The 7,300-nt window shown below is 48.1% G+C and overlaps 1 protein-coding gene across 2 annotated transcripts in view; it reads left to right on the top strand.

Annotated features, from left to right (window-relative positions):
• Nucleotides 1-530: 530 nt before the first annotated feature.
• Nucleotides 531-7,300, top strand: part of LOC134375838 (zinc finger protein 208-like) — a 56,632-nt gene continuing 49,862 nt past the window's right edge. For both annotated transcript variants that reach the window (XM_063094587.1, XM_063094584.1), the window contains exon 1: nt 531-699. The gene's annotated coding sequence lies outside the window, so the exon portion shown is untranslated. The remainder of the gene's footprint in view (nt 700-7,300) is intronic.

Below are 7,300 nucleotides of genomic sequence, written 5' to 3'. Positions count from 1 at the left end.
GCAGGCAGCTCAGGGGGACGGAGGCCCCGCAGGCCCCTGCGGAAGGAGGCCGGGCCCCGGGGGGTCTCCCAAAGCTGAGGTCCTCGCGCTGCGCTCTGGCTGTTTGTGAGAAGGAGCCGCGGCCTCGGGCAAAGGTTCTGCAACTGTCTTGAGCCTGGGTTTTCTCTTCTGTGAGATGGGGATGTTGAGCCCCCAGGGACCTGTCAGCTTCCAGCCTGCTCACGTCCCCACGCGGACCCGCGAGCTGATAACCCGACTCCCATTCCTGACGGGCCAGGCCACGGCCTCGGCGCCCCTCAGCAGCCCGGCTCTGCTGACGCCCCAGCTGCTGAGACCCCAGCACTGGGAGGCCTGGGGGGAGGCGGAGGCGGAGCCCAGTCCTGAAGCGCCACCCAGCCGGTCCTCCGCCAGCTCTCGGCAGCCTGGAGACTGAGGCCACAGCCCAGGAGGCCGGACGTCTGCCGTGCGCGCCCCCGCAGCGTCTTTTGGTCCAGCCGGCCACCGTCCCCAACGTTTGCGCCGCGGTGCACGCTGGGACGTGCGATGTCGGAAGCCGCCGGCGCTTACCAGACGAGAGGCACAGCGGCCGGTAGCAGGGCTTAGGTTGGGCCGTGAGGTGCTGTGTGGGGCCTGTGGCTGCCCTGTGCGCCGCCCTCCCGCCAAGGGCGCCAGAGCACGACAGCGACCACCCAGGACCAGGTGAGGCGGCGGCGGAGAAATGGGGCAGGACGGGGACGGCGGCGGGGGTGGGGGCGGGGCGATTGGGCGGGCCGGGCCGAGTGCGCCTTGGGCCTGGATCCACAGCCCCCAAGTACGGGGCGTTTCGGGCGGACCCTTGGGCACTTGCGCCCCTCTTCCCTACAGTGGGTCCCCGGAGCGCTGTCCAGGTCCCGAATCCAGGGGGCGCTGGCCTGTGCGCCCCGGTTTCCGCGCGTGGAGGAAAGCGCCGCCGCAGCACCCACTAATGGGGTGTCGTAGAAGGTCCCCCTGCACTCTGGAGCTGGGGACTCTGACTCTGGGTGTTTCCCCTCCGCCCTTTCTGCCCGTTGTCCAAGTTGTGAAAAGGTGCCTCCTGGGTATGGGGACAGGGGACAGCTCCCTCAGGGGCTTCCGCTTCTGCGTCGGCCCACAGAAACCTTCGGGGGGCCTCCTGGGCTCTTGTCTCACTCCTCCCCGTCCTGGAAGCTCTGTCTGGGATGTCCACTATGGTGACCACTAGCCAGGTGTGGCTATTTCAGTCAACTTTAAAATGAAGGGTTCCTTTCCTCAGCCCCAGTAGCCACATCGCAAGCTCTCAGTAGCCACGAGTGGCTGGTGGCTGCTGTATTGGACGGTGCAGACAGGGAAACTTGTGGTCATCACGGAAAGTTCTGTTATCTGGGGTACTGGACAAGATGGGACTGGCCCCTGCTGCTTCTCCCCCTCCTCCTGCCAGGCGCCATGTTAGCCACACCTGGCGCCTCTTCCTCCCTCCCCTGCAGGCTGGCCTGCCCTTCCTTCCTGGCCTTGGGGGTAGCTGGCCGTCCTCCCGCAGATCTGAGTTCACTGTCACTCGCTCACCTTCCTGACCACTCTTTCCCAGTATCTCCTGTCTCGGTTTCCTTCTCTTTTCCTTCCCAGCACTTCATGTTTTGTCATTGCTACTTATCTGCTGGTTTTCCGTTTTATTTGTAGTCTCTGAGGCAGAGATTGGGATTATTGCTTACTCTATGCCCAATCTGGACACAGTATTAGATTGAAAGATACAGATGAAATCTGTTAACAATTGGAGTTCTTTGGCTGGTAGAAATGGTACTTTCGTGTGGTTGAACCTCATGTCATCCTAGGTCCTCAGTAGAAATCTGGTGCAGCAAATGTGTGGACAACAGGGCAGCACAGGGTGAGGAACACAGTTGTGATTGCAGATGGCTGCGGGAGACTAGCAAATCTGAGAAGGCTTCCTGGAGGAGATCGAGTTTTAGCCGGGTCACCTCTATCCCTCTTCTGCTCCTCTGGCCTGGCTCTGCACACATTCAGCAGCCTGTGGCTAATAGTTTCCATTTTGTTGTTTTAGTTTTTCTTCAAGGTTTCAGCTTTTGGATATTTTTATTAAATTAATTGTTCTGTTTTTCTACTTATTAACTTATTGCTTTTTGCTAACAGTTAATAATTCCTTCTGTTTTTCCTGTTTATGTTATCACTGTTTTTGGAAATGATGTGTGTGCTTGATTCACTTGTTCACATTCTTTTCAGAAAAGTACTTCATGTTTAAGGTGTGATGCTTAAGTTCCAATAGAGCAGATTTTCTTTATCATTGCTGTCTAAAGTTCTGCAGTTTTGGTATATATTTTCTTTTTGGCTCAGGAGTTTTTAGGAGCAAGTTTTAAAATTTCCAAGAAGAGGTTCTTTTGATTTATTGGTTTTACTATTATAGTAATTTGAGTTGCATTTTGATGAGAGAATACTGATTCCTCTTTTGAACTTTTGGGTTTCAGGAAGTTTTCTTGTGGCCCTAACATGGAGTCAGGTTTCATCACTGTTCCACTGGGGCTTAAAAAGAAGATTGAGTTTCTATTTCAAGTTGGCAGAGGTTTGATGTGTATGACAATGAATTTTACCACCTTATTTGTTTTATTTAGGTCGTGTATAACCTTTACTTAGTTTTTGTTCTCTTGCTGTGTTGTGGACCAAGAGAAGTGAATTAGTCTCTACCATTGGTACATTTCTGCCCATTTCCCCTTGTGTCTCCAGTGAATGTTGGCAGCTATGTTGTCTGGTGCATAGCTATTTGTAATGATTATATTTTTTTCTGAAGTGCACCCATTAGTACCAAAGTACCCTTTTCCTCATTTTTACTTTTTGTGATCGTAAGATGATGACTCGTGCTTTCCTGAGTTTGTATTTGCTTACCACATCTTTGCCCATTCTTTATGTTTAACCCTTCTAGACTACTTTAAATGTGTTTCTTGTATGTCACATAAAGGTGGGTTTTCCTTTGTGATTCAGTCTGAGAATCTTTTCCCCCCACTTTCTCTAGGTAAGTTCAACTAATTTACATTTATTGATAGGTCACATACATTTCATCTTAGTTTTGTTGTGTGTGTGTTTGTATTTTTTTAGTCTTTTGTTCTGTGATCTGTTTTCTTTGCTTTTGTTTTAGTTTCGGTACTTTGATATTTGGGAGAGTCTATACCTTTGTCTCTATGAGATATTGTAATAACATTTCATATAATGTCATATACTGTCTGTAGCACTGTATGTCTATGGGGATCATTTATTAAGTACCTTCTGTGATGGACAGAACGTCATTTCCCCCCATCTCTGCCTTTCCCCCAGTTAACCACACTGTACCCTGGCACCAATGAGCATGTCATGGCACATGGCAGAAAGGGACATTGCAGATGTGATTAAGGTTATGGACCGTAAAGTAGACCGACTAGCCTGGATTACCTGGGTGGGCTCAATGTAGTTAGCTGAGCCTTGAAAAGCAGAGAACTTTCTCCAGCGAGAAGTGAGAGAGGTGTGGTGAAGGGATGTCAGAGAAGTCCCAGTGCAAGGACTGCAGCAGAGGGGTCTAGGAGCTAAAGGTACCCCCACCTCTCACCACAAGCAGCAAGGACACAAGTACCTGGACTCTTCTTGCAACCCAAGTTGTTTTTCCAGCATCTCCAGGAAGGAGCACAGCCCAACTGGACTTCTGACTTATGGAAACTGTGAGAGAGCAAATTTGTGTGCTTTGAGCTGCTGAATTTGTGGTAATTTGTTATGGCAGCAATAGGCGACTAAGACATCTTTTTGAGTCATTATAAAATTAATGTGTTTTGTTATCTTTCTCCCATCACCCAGTTTTAGCTAACAATAATACCTTTCTCAGTGTTTGCTTTTATACTCTGACATTTACTTGTATTTCTGTTATTGAAACGTCAGCTTTAAATGATACCCTTTGGCTGCATTTCTTACTGATGGGGCGATGAGCTAATTATTTCTCATCTTTTCTCATGTCTCCCCCTGCCCCCAGTTTGTGTCATTTGAGTCATTACTCCGTAGTTGGGGACTGTATTATCTGCATTCTTGTCTGTCACCATCAGCCCACATTGGTTTCTGTCTTACATCTACAGATAAATATATTCAGTGCTCATTGACAGCCCTTTTGATGGTGTTTCCTCCATCAAATCTTGATCAGCTGAGGCTTGTCTTGGGGATGTTTTCTCAGAATGGCTGATGGGGTTGGTGACCCTGAGTGCTGGATGTTCAGAACTGTGGCTTTGGGGCTTACAGGACAGCTTGAATGTTGATGGAATCCTTGGTCGAGACTGTCATTCTCTGGCCATTTTGTAGATGTCACTCACTGTCTAATGATTTGAATATTGCTTTGGAGAAATCTGAGGACTGCCTGGTTTCCCTTTATAAGTGATTTAGTTTCTCTCTTTTTACCTCATTCTGTTCACTTTTCTTATCTCTATCATTTGTGATACTTTTTAAATAGGATTTTTTTTGTTCGTTTAGTTGTAGGAGTTTATACACACAGACGTATATATGTATATATTCTGGGTATTAATCCCTTAACTGATATGTTTTCTCCCATTTGTGAGTTGCATTTTCATTCTGTTGGTAGTATGTGTTATAGCACCAGCCGGCTACCCACCAGAGGGTAGATTGAAAAAGAGACTGCACCCAGAAAATTGAATTCAAAGGGAGTTTATTCCGGCCAGGACGGCAGCAGCCAATTTCTGAACTGTGGCCCCGAGCCTAAGTTACTTTCAGTTTTTAAGGTCTCCTCGGTGCAGATCTTCCGTTGTATTTTTAGCCAATGCAAGCAAGCCTCGAGTACATAAACTAATTTTGTGGTTAGCAATCAGCAGGGGTTTTCCACCCTTCCCTTCCCCCCTCTTTATTTCCTTAAACAAAACAAAATGGATTTTTTTACATAAAATGGTGTAACTTATGTCAAGCTTTGAACTGTCAGCTTAGTAGCCGGATCTGATGGCTTTAGCACTTATGGCATAAACTGCATCCTGTTGGGCACACAGGATGTTCTGCAAGAGCAAGCAAACTGGTTTAAAGAAGCCAAAATATGCAAGTTATAGCAGAGCATACAGTTTTGCACAAAAAAGCATGTTTAGTTTAAATGGGTCAGTGGTTGTGAGTTAAACCTAGGTAAAGAAGTTTCTTGGGTATGGGTCTATCACACCTGGGTGTAAGGGCAGGAAATGTGGTTACTTGAGGAGGGGTCTGTTTTAGAGAGCTACTCTGTTTCTCATCTACATAGGAAAAAGCTGGCCGTCTGTGGTTTTCTTGCTAACACAGGAACAGGCTTGTGACCACAGAACTATAGAGTGTAGAATGTATTTAGCTGTTTTTACAACTGGGATAAAGATGGGGTCTGTCATGTTAACTTGCGACATATGCTTTGGTGCACAAAAGTTTTTAATTTTGATAAAACCCCATTTTCTATTTTTTCTTTCGTTGTCTGTATTTTTGGTGTCATAGATAAGAAGTTATTGCTAAATTCATTGTCACAAAGCTTTCCTATGTTTTCTTTTAAGAGTTTTATAATTTTAGGTCTTACATTTAAGTCTTTGAAAAATTTTGTGTTCATATTTGTATATGGTTTAGGGTAAGGGTCCAACTTCATTCTTTCACTTGTGGCTGTCCAGTTTTACTAGCACCATTTGTTGAAAAGGTGATCTTTTCCCCATTGAATGGTCTTGGGACCCTTGTTGAAGATCTGGAGCTTCCTACCTAATGGGGCTGGGGCAGTGCGTTCATCCCTGCAGCCTGTCCTGTGCCTCTGGTCGCCTCCTCCCTGTGCAGCTCATTTACAGGTTTGCTGTTTCCTCCTGAGGGGGCTGGGCCTACCTGCTGGCAGGAGGCTGTGGGACTGGCCTGAGCCAGGAGCACATGATCTGGTTGAAGAGCTCCAGGGAGGGGCCTCCTTGAGACCTGGGGTTAGCCTGGGTTGAGTGAGCTGGGGATTGGCTGTGGTGGAAGCATGCAGAGGCCCCAGTCTTGTGTGAGGTATACTGTGCCTCAGGTATGCTCACATGTGCCTCAGGGTCCTTTCCTCTGCTGCTCCTGGGGCAGTTCCAGCTTGCAAGAGGCTCCTTGATGCCTCTCTGAACCCTGTGTGAACACTAGCTAATTAATCCCGGAGCTGCTTGCCTCCCTGCCATGTGGCTTGAGGAGTGAGTGTGCCACGTGGCACTGCAGTAATGCACTGTAATGCACTGCTTGGCTGGGAAGGAGGGGTTGGGGAGCACTTGAGCCTGGGGGCTAGGCCAACGGATTGAGAGGAGAGGCTTTAGTTGCCATGGTGACACTCACTCGGAGGTGCGAGGCTCCATCCTCACTGGCAGTGGCCCTCTGGGGAAGGGTGACTGTGCCCACTGTGCAGAGAAGAGTGAGGCACTCTGGGTCACATCACCTACCTGGGGTGAAGGAGGGGCAAAGACTTCCACTAACCTGCCACTCCACCATGGCCACAGCCACTCTATGTGGTTGTCGACATTTGGACCACAGTTGTCCTTTCTCCTGTTGATGTGCATCTGTGCTGTCTCAGGTTGGCTGATCACGACAAGGCTGCTCTGACCATGGGGTTTAGGGCTCTTGGAGACATGTGTTTCCAGCTCTCTTGGTAAGTGCCTAGGGGTGGGATGGCTGGGTCAGGGTCAAGGTCAGTGCATCTTTATCAAAAACTGCCCAGCAGTTCTCTGGAGTAGTGGCTTCGTTGTACATTCCGCCGGCAGGGGACACAGTTCCTGGTGCTTCTTGTGAGATGACTGTGTGACACACTTTCTGGTAGCCTTGTTTCAATTTAGGATTCTTTTCTGAGCAGTTTACCACATAACTAAATATGTGCTTGTGGACACTATTTAAAGTTGCTACGTACTATATAGATATGTAACATGATTTATTTTTTTCTTTTTATTGACTAGGCCATTTCTAATATTTTGTTCTTTATTTTACAACACTTCTGGCTTCTGCTTCTTTCTCTTTGGACTCATTGAAGCAGAACTCTTGGAGTGGTGGGGGTTTCTCTGCCTGATCATTTTGCAGGTGGCTTGTGTTGCTTTGTGCCCCCACAAGCAGCATCTGAGGCTGGGGTCCCACTGCACTGCCCCCACCCTGTGTCCTCAGTTGTCCAGCTCCACTAATCTGACTGGCAGGTCCTGGCGTCATGTGCTCCTAACTGCGCCTGTGGTTTCTCCTGTTTGTTTCTCGCTTGCTGACGGGTCACGTGCCTTTCCTGCTCACATCCACACTTTACTTCAGATTATGTTTGAATGTTTTTAAAAATAAACTTGTAGGAGTGCCTTACATA

Source organism: Cynocephalus volans, chromosome 4 (genome assembly GCF_027409185.1).
Source record: "Cynocephalus volans isolate mCynVol1 chromosome 4, mCynVol1.pri, whole genome shotgun sequence".
NCBI lineage: Eukaryota > Metazoa > Chordata > Mammalia > Dermoptera > Cynocephalidae > Cynocephalus > Cynocephalus volans.
The sequence above is the reverse complement of the archived record's forward strand: the minus strand, read 5'-3'. Positions and strand labels throughout refer to the sequence as shown.